General features: G+C 38.8%; 1 long non-coding RNA gene across 3 annotated transcripts in view; it reads right to left on the bottom strand.

Annotated features, from left to right (window-relative positions):
• LOC141628631 (uncharacterized) overlaps positions 1-13155 on the bottom strand; it is a 36769-nt gene that overhangs the window by 14723 nt on the left and 8891 nt on the right. Inside the window, exon 4 of one of the 3 annotated variants that reach the window (XR_012537166.1) lies at positions 614-1219. The exons of the other annotated variants lie outside the window; for them this stretch is intronic. This is a non-coding gene — a long non-coding RNA (uncharacterized LOC141628631). Of the gene's footprint in view, positions 1-613; positions 1220-13155 lie in introns of those variants that run through there. 3 annotated transcript variants of the gene reach the window in all.

The raw sequence follows: 13155 nt of genomic DNA on the forward strand, positions 1-13155 counted from the left end.
GAGTTTAGTTAAATCCCTGCAAAACAACAACTTGTATCGATACCAAAATGTATCTGGAAATCGTCACAGATTATTTCATTCATTCACGACACATTATTGTTACTCAAATGTAACTCAACTACTCCATCCAAACATGGCACATATTACTTCAATCGATAACAAACACTACATAAAACGATTTACCATATCATTAACTTATTCATACATACACTCAACACATTATTTCACTTCTAATCATGCATGTGCAAACTTCAACAATCCAAGTTATACTCACACTACTCTAAGCATTCATCTAATAATAAACCATAATATATCATTCGAGTTTGATAACAATTCAATCATGTCATAACAAATTATCAACTAAATTATTCGACTTAACTATGCCATAATACAAAAGTATTCAACGAATCATTCGTTGCAATTCTATTTACCGTTTGACAAGTATATTATCCAACATAAAACTTACCATTCCTTGATGTACTCACACGCATACCAAGACTTACAACTCTTATTATTACACATTCAAGACTCACAATTCCTTTATAAACTAGCACTACCCATAGAAAGATTTAGAACGCATCATTATCACTACATCACTCAACATTATCATGAACTATTGACACTTCACCATCTCTATTACATTCACTCACACTTCCATTCAACCATAACCCTACGCTGTTCACCATCACTGTTATACATACCAAACATTAACAGAGGCCCTATCACAGACATTGCTAACTTATTAATCATACACTAAGCACATAATTCCCGACTGGATATTCCCATAACCGGTGGCTGGCTTAAGCATAATGGGGCCGTGATTTTGAAATGAGGGCGCCTACTCACCTAAAACCAAGCATCAGTTGGGGCTCCCAATATACATATACCAGGTTCATTTTATTAGACTCACTACGTTCATTAGGCTCATTTGTTACTGGTTCCAAAATCGTCGCTCTGATACCACTTTATAACACCCCCATATACCAAGAAGCCTTAACAAGACCTTCCCTAACATATAAGGGCGTTACAATCTCGGTTGCCCGAGGACAGTAATAATAAAATGTCGATAAAAGGACGTTTAAGTTATATTACAAGTGATTTACAACAACAGACGATATGAAAGATACAACTCAACACCACTATCAACTATGTGAACTACTTCTGTCGTGACTCGTCCCTCCAAGCACCTAGCTATGATCCAAACAATAACCTGCTAAGACTGACAGCTCACCATAGTGGATCACGGCAGACACAACAGAAACAACACAGCAAAACCACACAAGGTCAGTGACTGATATAACAAACATATAAAGGCAGATACAACACGAGTACAACAACACACACATACCACACCTCCTCCAACCATCCACACCTCAGACTGCCCGAAGGTCCAGTCCTGCCGGTGGGGGACCGCAGCCGTGTTGGAGTTAGTATCCTCCACAATAGTGCGTTTACATAATAAATCTCATTAAAGGAATAGCATCAGATATTTAATTATTTGATCCTCGTCAGTTGATTAATGTAAATCGATAACGGTTGGCTGACTAGAGTTTGACTTTATTGTCGTGAGACGGCGGTGATCAACTGACCCCTTTCGGTCACACCTAAAGGAACGAACCCCAATTGACAACTAATTAATTGTATGAGATACAATTTATTTAGTCCCTTGATTTATAAACTAAAAGGTTAGTCAATTATTTTTAGAGAGATTTCGAGTTGCGAACTCGAGGAGCAGCAGTTATTATTTAATTACGCGATAATTAAATAATAAATTTTATAAGACGGGTTTTAGTTAATTAATTGTTAATTCACTAAAATTGTACTAATTGATTAATGTGATTAATATTAGTACGTATAATAATATGTGTAGCGGTACACGTATATTTACGGAGTGATTTGGACGAAATTAATTGGAAGCATTTAAACATGATACGATGTTTAAATAAAATTTACACGTATTTGTACGACAAATATGAGAACCAAAATGGACCCGCAAATGGTTCATTGGACCGTATAAATGGAGTGTAGTGGATGATCATGATCATTACACTTTGCTTATTTTTCTTCCATAATTGTCATGTGATCATTATGTGTGTCATAATGTGTTGGACAATAAAATAAGGAAAATGAATCCTACACTCCACTACTACACACTCCACCCGCCACTTCCTCTACTTACACTCCATCTTTTTTTCTTTTTTTCTACACTTCATTACTTCACTTATGTGAACAAAACTTGGTCTATCTCTCTAAAAATTATTATACATAATTTACTAAGAAGTTAGTAATCAAAAATATTATTACAAAGAGTGTTAGTAATATTACAAATATTATCAAGGGTAAATTTTACTAGTATCTAGTTAATACTTGTAAAATTTTTGGGTGTTTTGTTCTTGGGTGCAACTTGAAGAAGACTTTCTTATTGAAGGTTTTTTAAGGAGGATCATCCATTTCTTTTTAGCTCAAGAATAATCAATATAGGAGATCTTGATTGTGCCCATATTACCATAAATATCAATGTAAGGAAATTGTTTTTCCTTAATCTTTAATTTTATACTTTTATATTTGCATGCATGTTACATAGATCACTAAATGAACATATTATGAGATAATTTATTTTTAATTAGAGAGTCTAATTAGGATCTATGATATTTCAACTGGTATCAGAGCTTAGGCTTGTAATTTGCATGTTGATTTTAAGCATATTAATAAATTATGAGATAATTTATAAAAACTCAAAAATTGTGTTAGAAGAGGTTTTAGCATGAAATTTTTGGGGCATGCATACCTACTGATCTCAAAAGATTTTTGACAAAGTTTGGTGATTTATGAAGTTATTTTGCTATTTTTAATGATTTTTGGTAGAAAACCGAGTCAAAATGCCGTATTTTAGTTATAAATTGACTAAAAATAGTTAAATGATGATTCGGGCCATGGACTTTTTATGGTGTTTCATGCATGTGTTCTACTGATTGTATGCAAAATGTTGAAGGTTTGTTTGAAGTTTTGCATGTTTATTGATTTTATGAAATAAAAGTCGATAAAAGTTATAGATATTAATCATATACTCGAAAAAATTGTTCCTGCCCATGATAAATTTATGTACATTTAAAAATATTATTTAAAAGTTAAAAGTGAAATTTAAAATGTGATTTCACCTTGTTTTGATGTTTATTGGTTTTAGTGGTTAAAAACCGATAAATATCGATCTTTTTCTTCATATATTTTATCCGGATTTTTGGGGCAATTTTTCTGACATTTTTGTATTCTTGGAAGTATTCCAGAATACTCAAACTTTTTGTTTCAATTTTTTTGGGTAATTTTTCAATTATTTTGGATTTATTACTTAAAAATTATGTTTTTACTGATTAAATTAGCAAAATATAACCAAATCAAACTAATTATTCATCATAAAATTAGTGAGGACTAATTTTTAGGCCCAAAACTGTTTGGACAATTATTTTGGACTTAAATGAGAATTAAGAGTTGATTATTGATTTTTACAAGTTAAAAATCGATTAAATCCACAAAAACCGAGATGGATACCAACGATTGATAGATAGGGCAATTTTGGCATCATTTTATAGCATTTTTTAAGCATATTTATTTAAGTTGAATGAATGATTGTCATTTATTTAAAGTATTTATCTTGTTGTACCTAGTATGACCTAGTTTATTTTAATCGTTATTACCCGAAATGAATGGGAATAGCGATTTGTTTGTTATTAAATACGATCTCGTATAGTCGGTTTGTAATTAATTAATAGTTTTATTTATTTATTAATTAATTTATAATAGGAATAGCTATGTAATTCAATTGTAATAGTTATTCTTACCGGCGTTTCCAAAAGACGGATTACATCGAGACGGAGTCTATTTTTTTGAAGGTGTTCCAAATCCCACAAGAGGAGCCACTTTTGGAATGAAGAGGCAAGGGACCAAGGAGTCGGTTTCCGATATGTAATAGTCTAGTTTTTATTAACTAGGTGGCCATATTAGGATTTATTCATATGCTTACTTGTTTGCTTGTTTTTATTTTCGCGCATGCCAAAATCGACATTCACATGCATTTTATTTTCGCGGTTGTCAATTCACGTCATTTACATTCACCGACTTAGTTAACTTATAGGGAATTTATGACTAAATTGACAAGATCTCTCACATAACTAAAATTTAGATTAGCCTTACCAATTAGTAACACCTATGAATCTCTTGTTCATTAGAGCCACGCTCGCCCAAGCGGGGTGTTCTCTTTTTACCTTGGGTAAGTAGGGTGGTAAACGGTTATCACACGCCAAAATTTGTTGAACTCAACGGGATATAAGACGGTCTTATGTTCCGGGGCTAGTAGATGGATTTAAGGAAATTCGTCGACCAAGAGTGCTAGAGGTAGAATTAGTCAACGTGACTTACCGAATTTACACAATTATGGGATGTTACGCCCAAGCGATGCTCATTTTTGTTTAATATTTGGGTCTTGGAATCATTTATATAATTTAGTGAGAGATCATTATATAAATGTTAAAACTTGTTAAACATGTTTTTACAAGTAATTTTTTTTTAAAACAATGGATGTTAATATTTCCTTTTTGTTGTAACATTTCAATTCGCAATGTTAACTTCTTCAACTCCAACGACTACATCACTAGGCAAAAATTCATGGCTAAGGTCCGTAATGGACAAATGTATCTTAAAAGATGACGGTAGTAACTTTCTTGAATGGGAATCCAACATCAAAAGCGCCGCGTTGTCCGACAACGTGCTCACTTACTTAACCGATGCTCCTCCCATCGAGCCCGGCCCAAGGGCTTCATCGGCGGTGCGGACCGCCTATGATGACCATGTGAGGATGTCGAATGATATCAAGAATGTGTTGATATGGTCGATGTCTCCAAAGCCCAAGCTTTCATGCATTTCTTTAAATGCGTACGAGATATTCACTCGTATGATTACTATGTTTTCACAAACACCTAAAGTCCGTCAATACGATGCAACGGCACGCTTCTTTGAAGCTAAGCTTGAGAGGGGCCAAAAGGTTGGTCCCCATGTACTCAAAATGGTCGAATATGTCGACATCCTAGAGCGTCTAGGGTGTAAGATTCCTAAGACTCTTGTGGTGGATCGTATCCTCCACTCACTTCCCACCAAGTTTGCCCATTTTAGGGTGAACTACAACATGAATGGCATGGATAAGAGTTATCATGAAATTCATGCACTCATCACCCAAGCGGAGAGGGATATGGAAGCTATTGGGAGTGACAAAGGGGATGTTTTAACCACGAAGTTAAAGAACATGTCCCTAGGAGTTAAGAAAGGAAAGGGGAGGGAAAAGTCCCAATTCAAGAAATCGTCAAAGAAACATAACAACGGAAAGGGGAAGGCCGTTGAGAATGGCAATCCCAAGGCAAAAAGTGTCAAACTCTTCGAGGCTGAATGTTTTCATTGTAATGGGAAGGGCATTATAGGAGAAGTTGTCCCAAATATTTGGAGTATCTCAAGGAATGGTGTGTGACGCCTATTGGTATGATTTTCGCTCTCTATGTGATAGACGTTAATTATGCTTGAACTTTCACTTGGGTACTTGATACTGGATGTGGCTCTCACCTTTGTAATCATTTGCATGGTTAAAGGGACGTGCGAGCACTAGCAAAAGGTGACGTGGATCTCCGCATGGGCAATGGAGCTAGAGTAGCGGCCGTTTCCGTGGGGACCTATGTGCTCACTTTAGCTAGTGGTCTAGAGTTGTATTTAAATAAGTGTTATTTTGTACCAACTTTAACCAAGAACATCATCTCCATTTCCGCGTTAGACGTGAAAGGCTTTTGTTTTATGATTAAGGACAATAGTTGTACTTTTTCATTAAATGATGTGGTTTATGGCAAGGCTATTTCAATTGGAGGCATTTATGTTTTAAATGATGTTAATGACGTTTATCATGTAGAAACTAAAAAGCTCAAAATGGGTGATCCAAACGAGTTCTACCTTTGGCATTGTCGTTTAGGCCACATAAACGAAAGACGCATGTTTTGTGTGGATTTTGCGCAAGGCGAAATCAGGTCAAGGTATATTTGGATAGGGTTAGTTAGCTCTAAATGCCCTAATAGTCAGGTCGTCAGGGGCAAATATAAATTGTAAATGCAATAAAAAATAACAACAAGAAGACAAAGAATTTTGTACGTGGAAAACCCTTAAATGGGAAAAAACCACGGGCACCAAGCCAGGAGAGGATTTCACTATTGTATTATGTATTGAGCACAATTGGACGTAATTATCTATGAATGAAATGAGAATGTTGCATATTGCCTTGTCTCGTGATCATCCTTCAAATGATTTCCAAATATCCCTTATATAAGCTCTTGTTGAACGGCTGTGTGATGGCGGCATTAATGTGGATTATTCTCCTTAATTACCCGCAATAATTGCCAATATTACGTCCTTAATTACTGTATTTACTGCGAGATCTTCCTATTCAATGCTGCGCATATATTCCTCTTGTAATATGTCTTCCTGGTCTGATTTCATCCTGATATTTTGGCCGTTGTAGCTTTTTACTCCAACTCCTTCAATGATTATCCATCCACTTGCGGTTAAAACCCTAATTTATTCTATATAAATACCCGTTAACTTCATTAAGTTGATCTCCATAAGAATAATCTCCCCTATTTATTTCTTAATAACTTTCTTCTCTAATTTTACTTAGCTTCCAGGTCCTTAATCTTCAATTAATCTTCATAATCTTTTAATAATGGCCGCAAAAAATAAGTCTACCAGGGCGGCGACTCCTGCAATCCCTCCTTCCCAGAATCCTGAGGAAACTTCTTCTGAGAATTTGCCTATTTCTTCTGCTGCTCAACCTTCCACGATCAATAAGCCGAGTGATTCTCCATTGGAGATGATCTCAATTTTCTATGGGGATTTCCAGTTCAAGCCTACAAAGGCTTTGAAGGACGATCAGTCTCTTACAAATCGTTTGAACCCTGAGTTTGAGAAGGTATTAAAGGATAAGGGGATCATCCCTGCTGATGTTGAAGTCTGGATCCCTGAAAATTCTCCTATCAGGGCTGACTGGGCTTGTCCTGGTTGGTTATGCATTCATGACTGGGCTTTCAGGGCAGGTTGTAAGATTCCTTTTTCTCCTCTTATGGTTGAGGTTATTAAGGAGATTGGTGTTCCATCTTATCAGCTGATGCCTATGGTGTGGAAGGTTGTGTGTTCCGTTGAGTATGTCTGTAAAAAACACAATATCTCGTTTTCCCTTGATGATCTAAAAGCTTGTTATGCTGTCAAAACAAATTGTCCTGGCCGTATAAGTTTTAAGGTTAAGGTTTCTACTACCCCCCTTTTGAGCAATCTGGATAGCGGACATGACAAGGGCTGGGCTGCTGGGTACATGTTTGTCAGGACCAATTCTGTGGGTCCTGACCTGGCGTATTTAAATTATGAAGCTTGCGTTGCTGGTGAGTTTTTTGGTTTTTCTTTTGTCCTACATGTTTCACTCGTTAGTAAAAAATAAAATGAAGTTCATATTGAATCATACCTTTTATGTGTGCAGTTGATGATGGGGTTACTGAAACTGAGTATCCCACTGCCAATATTTCTGCTTTCCTTGCTATTCCTCCTTTGGCGAGGTCTTGGCCTCTCTGCTGTGGGGTTGGCCATCTCCCTCGCTGTTTGAAGGCTGATGGCGCTGCCAGGGTGGCTAAACCTTCCGGGGTTGTTAGAGCCACTACTTCAGGCAGTAAGTCTATCTTAATTTCTTTTTTCTTCTTACTTTGGCTTCCTGGTGATGTTTAGTTTATATTGCTAATATAGTGTTTCTTGTTGTAGCCACAAGGTGGTCTACTCGCCTTGCCAGGTTTGGTATGGCTGACCTCTCAGCCAGGTTGGCTAAGATTAAAGAGGAGGGCTCCCAGGGAAGCGGAGATGTTGAGCCTGTTATCGATTTGACTGAACAACCTGATGCTCCTAAGGTCACTGTTGTACCTGATGCCCCTGCTGAAACAAGTTCAGCAGCCCAAAAAAGAAAAATTGAAGATGTTGACATTTCTGCCCCGGTCAGGGAAGTGAAGGCCAGGGTGGACAATATGGAGGCTGCTAGGGTGAAGATTAGAGATTATGCTGCTTCTAAGTCAGACATTATTCTCACCCTTGACCCTGTTGAGCGCTACTCGTGCGGTTGCTTGGTGGATCATTCATCGGACCTTTTGGTAGGTGCCCTGGCTGCTATGAGAGAGGTAGGCTATTTTTATTTTTATGTGTATTTTGTTTGGATAGTTTTTATTATTAGGGTATATTACTCATATTCTTCTTCCTGTTTTTGGTCGGGGTGCTGCGGCCTGTCTCCATAACGCCTATCAGGCTACTTCTTTGGTAGCCAGGATTGATCTGATGAGATCAGATTATGATAGGCTAAAGTCTGAACTGGATTTTCCATGGGCGGACCTGGCTGCTAAAGCTGCTGACTTGGTGAGGGTGCAGGCTGAAAATGATTCTACTAAAGCTGAGGCAGATTCAAGTAAGCGGCTCTTGCAGGAAGCTTTGGACATGAATGAAGAGCTCACCCAGGAGAGGGATGAATTGGAGTTCAAACTTGATGATGCTTCCCTCTATTTCTATATTAAGGGGAGGGCTGCTACTATGTTAGAGCCTGTCGAGGCCAGGGCGAAGTGGAACCCTGAAGCTGAGATGGCTTTTGCTGCTTCAAAGTATCCTGACCTGCATAACATGGGCAATGAACAGGAGGTGAATTCTCCAGGGGAGCAGGACGTTGATGCTTATCCGGCTAAGAGTGGGAGTGCTGGTACTGTTTCTAAGGAGAAGCAGTAATTTGATTTTTTTAGTTGGTATTTGGCCCATCCAGGGGGGATGTCCCTGGACGAACAATTTTTATCTTTTTATTTTTTTATCCAGGTCAGGGAGACTATCCCTGGCCTTTATGAATATTTTGGCGCCTTTGCCCCAGGGGGTAAGGGCTTTATTGATATAGGCATGGTGGCCTTTTTTGGCCGATTTTGCTTTTTTGACTTTGCTTGAGCCTGTGAGTTTTCCTTTTTTCCATCCTGATGGACCTGTCAAAATTTGTGTTTAGTTAACCTGCAAAGCATTTTTGATTTATCCTGTTATTTGAATCGTCGTGAGTAATTCAACCAAGTATAGTTTTTTGCCATAATGGTTGAAGGGGTGGGAAAACCGGCCTGTCAGGAGGGCGTTTAGACTAAGTGGTTGGGAGAGAACACCCTTGCACCTGTCTTGCTGCGTCCAGCCGGTTGTAATCATTGGCAGTAAACCTAGTCAGGTCAGGCAATTAATTCATGCCTGATTGGTCCCGACATTTTATCGTATCCGTGATGGTTACCAACTCGTTAGGCACAGTTAAGTGCAAAGTTTTCTTTCAGGAATTGATATATAGTAGAGTAGCCCTCAATCCTGAATATTTATGCATATAAAATATTTATCATGTATAATTGTTCAGGATTCAAAAAGTGAGAGAAAATGGGTTACTTAAATATATAGACATGAGTCGCATACAGAGCATGTAAAACACGTAGTTTTTCAGGTAGCACATCAGGTGAGTAATGATATGAGTTTGTACCTGGTTATAGCTTAATCTGGTCTTTATATATGGAATAGTTTTAAATGGGTTACATTCGAGGATCTTGGGATCATTTCTCCTTCTAGTGTTTGGAGCCTGTATACTCCTTGTCTAACAATTCAATCAATTAAGTAAGGGTCTTCCCATGTGGGGGCCAGCTTGCCTGCTGATTTTTCTTTCTTGTTTGGAAAAACTTTGCGTAAGACGAGGTCTCCTTCCCTGAAAACTCTTATTTTGACATTTTTGTTGTAAGTCCTGGCAACTGCTTGTTGGTATGATGTCATCCTAATTTTGGCAAAGATCTCTTAGCTCTTCTCGTTAGAACCAGGTTATCTTGCATCGGTCTCTAATTGCTTCAACATTGTTGTTTGTACCTTGATGTTGGCACCGTACTTGCAGAATGATGACTTCACAGTAGTACACAAAAGAGTAAGGTGTTTGGCCTGTTGATGTCTTTGGAGTTGTCCTGTCTGCCCATAGTACTAATGGAAGTTCTTCAGCCCATCTGCCTCATCTTCTTTTTAGCTTCTTTTTTAGGCAACTTATGACTACCTTATTGTTTGATTCAGCCTGGTCATTAGCTTTTGGGTATCCAGGGGTTGACGTTACCAGGTTGATATTCCATTCTTGGCAAAATGCTTTGGTCTTTTTCCCCACAAATTAGGTTCCATTATCACATACTATTTCTGACGGGACTCCATATCTGCAAATGATATTTGTCCTGATGAAGGATACTACTTCCTTTTCGGTTACTTGCCTGGAAGAATCAGCTTCAATCCATTTGGAGAAGTAATCAGTCATGGCCAACATGAATACTTTTTGTCCTGGAGCTACGGGCAGTTTTCCCACAATATCCATGCCCCACTTTATGAATGGCTGTGGTGCGAAATTGAGTGAAGGAACTCGGATGGTGATGTATGATTGGTGCATGGACTTGGCGGGCTTCACATTTTGATGAATATTCCAGCGATCGGACCCTTAGTGTAGGCCGATGTGCTTTGTCATGAGGACTTTACTTGTCAGGCTCTTTCCTCCTTTATGGTTACCACAGTGTCCATCGTGTATTTCTTGAAGTACCAGTTTGGCTTCGCCAGGCTCCAAGCATCTTAGGTAAGGTCCAGCCCGCGATCTCTTGAATAAAGTGTTATTGATAATAGCGTAAGTTGAAGCTCTAATTTTAAAAGCCCTTGCTTCATGTCTCCCCTGAGGCAGTATTCCTTGGAGAAACCAATCATAATAGGGTTTAGTCCAAGAGTTATAATCATAATTGACAGGATTGACTTGTTCAGGCTTGCTGATGGCTGGCTCTAATAAATGAACAATTGGTATTTTGTCGAAAACTGTAGGGGTAAAATTTGAACCTAGGCTGGCCAAAGCATCAGCCTGGGTGTTCAAGTCTCTTGATATTTGATCTATGTCAAATAAAGCTAATTTAGCGGTAAGGTTTTTTGCATATTCTAAATACGAAATCATTTTTGCATCCTTAGCCGTATAAATTCCCTTTATTTGATTAGCAATTAGAAGTGAATCAGTTTTTACCTTTAGGTTTTGAACACCGAGGTCTAGACATACCTTTAAGCCTGCTATCAGAGCTTCATATTCTGCTTCGTTGTTTGTAGCTTTGAACTCACAGCTTATAGCCTGTGCTAAGATATCTCCATGTGGTGACTTGAGCACTAATCCTAACCCTGTCCCCCTGGCGTTGGATGCCCCATCTATGAACAGGGTCCATTCTTGGTCTGGGGTTTTATTTTCTAGTTGGTTGATCTCTTTTTTCAGGTCAAGTTCCAGTTTAGGGCTAAAGTCAGCCACAAAGTCTGCTAGGGCCTGCGATTTGATCGCTGCCGTGGGTTCAAAGGAGATATCGTACGTGCTAATTTGCACTGAGCATTTGGCTATCTTGCCTGATAGTTCAGGCTTACGTAGGACATATTTTATGGGCAAGTTAGTCCTGACTACAATGGGGTGGCTTTCAAAATAAGGTCGCAATTTAGTACATGACATAATCAAAGCTAAAACTTATTTCTCAAGAAGTCCATACCTCATCTCAGCATCAAATAGGCTTTTACTTACGTAATAAACAGGGTGTTGTTGGCCGTCCTGTTCTTTTACTAGGATCGCATCGATCTTTGTGTCAAGAACGGATAAGTATATCGACAGGGGTTCTCCTTTTCGGTTTAGCCGAAGGGTGGAGATGATAGATAAGCTTTCAAGTCTTGAAAGGCTGTCTCATGTTCATCCGTCCATTGAAACTGTTTATTCTTTCTGAGGAGGTTGTAAAATGTTTTGAATCTCTCAGAGGATCTTGATATGAAATTGTTCAGGGCAGCTACCTGACCTATCAGTTTTTAGATATCCTTGACAGATATCCTCGCATAACAATTACAGTACTCTGTCAGGGTACTCAGGGTCTAGAATTACTTGATCTATTTCCATTCTGGGAGGTGCTACATAAGTGCTCCTGACAGAGTACTGTAATTGTTATGCGAGGGACTTACCTGCCTTGGAAGGCTTCAAAGCTGTTGTGTAGCATTCTTGGGCTATCTTGTGATCCCCTATAACTGTGGCTATGCCCCAGTTTGTTGGTATCTTGATAAACTGGTGATAGGTTGATGGTATGGCCTTGACATTATGAATCCAGGGTCTACCCAAGATTGCGTTGTAAGATGACAAGCAATCAAAGACTCCAAATTTCTCATAAGATGAGACTCCTTCAACGTAGGTTGGGAGGTGGATTTCTCCTAGAGTGCTCCTTGTTTCGCCACTGAATCCTATCAGGACACTGAATTTTTTGGTGATATGGTCCTCGTTGATTTTCATGGCTTTCAGCACGTCAAGCATGATCAGGTTTACTGAGCTGCCTCCGTCTACCAGGATCCTTCTCACTGTGGCGGTTCCAATCTGCATAGAAATTACCAGGCCATCATGATGAACATCAGGAATACCTACCAGGTCACAATCATTGAAAGTGATTATTGGAATATGGTCTGGTTTGTATGGTGAGACAGTCTTTGGCGTCCTGGCAATCTTTTTTGCTGCTGAACTGGTCAGGCCGCAGATTTTTGATCCACCAGATATGAATTTTACTTCGTATATTGGAGGTGGTGGAGGGAGGTTGTGATCCTGCTTGTGCTCCTGATCCTCTTTGCCCTGGTTCGCATTCCTGCCTTTCGTCTTGATCAGGTCTTTTAGGTATCCGGATTTCAGCAGATAAGCCACTTCTTTCCTCAAGGTGAAACAGTCATCCGTCGTGTGACCAATGTCCATGTGGAATTCGCACCATTTGGAATTGTCCCTTCTAGGGTTGGGATTTTCTGACTTTCTGGGCCATCTGACTACTGATCCTATGTTGTCATGTCTCTGGATTAATCCTGCAATATCAACACTGAAGTTATGTTTGGAAATAGGTGGAAAAACTTTAGCCTTACCTTGATACTCATTAGCAAGGTTAACTTCTGATTGATCTGGTCTGGAATATGGAGTAGGCATGTAGTTGTTTCCTTTGTTGCTCTTCCTAATGCTCCTCTCATAATCCTTTGGTCCACTGGGTGATCCAAGTTTGT

Source organism: Silene latifolia, chromosome Y, assembly GCF_048544455.1.
Source record: "Silene latifolia isolate original U9 population chromosome Y, ASM4854445v1, whole genome shotgun sequence".
In the NCBI taxonomy this organism is placed as follows: domain Eukaryota; kingdom Viridiplantae; phylum Streptophyta; class Magnoliopsida; order Caryophyllales; family Caryophyllaceae; genus Silene; species Silene latifolia.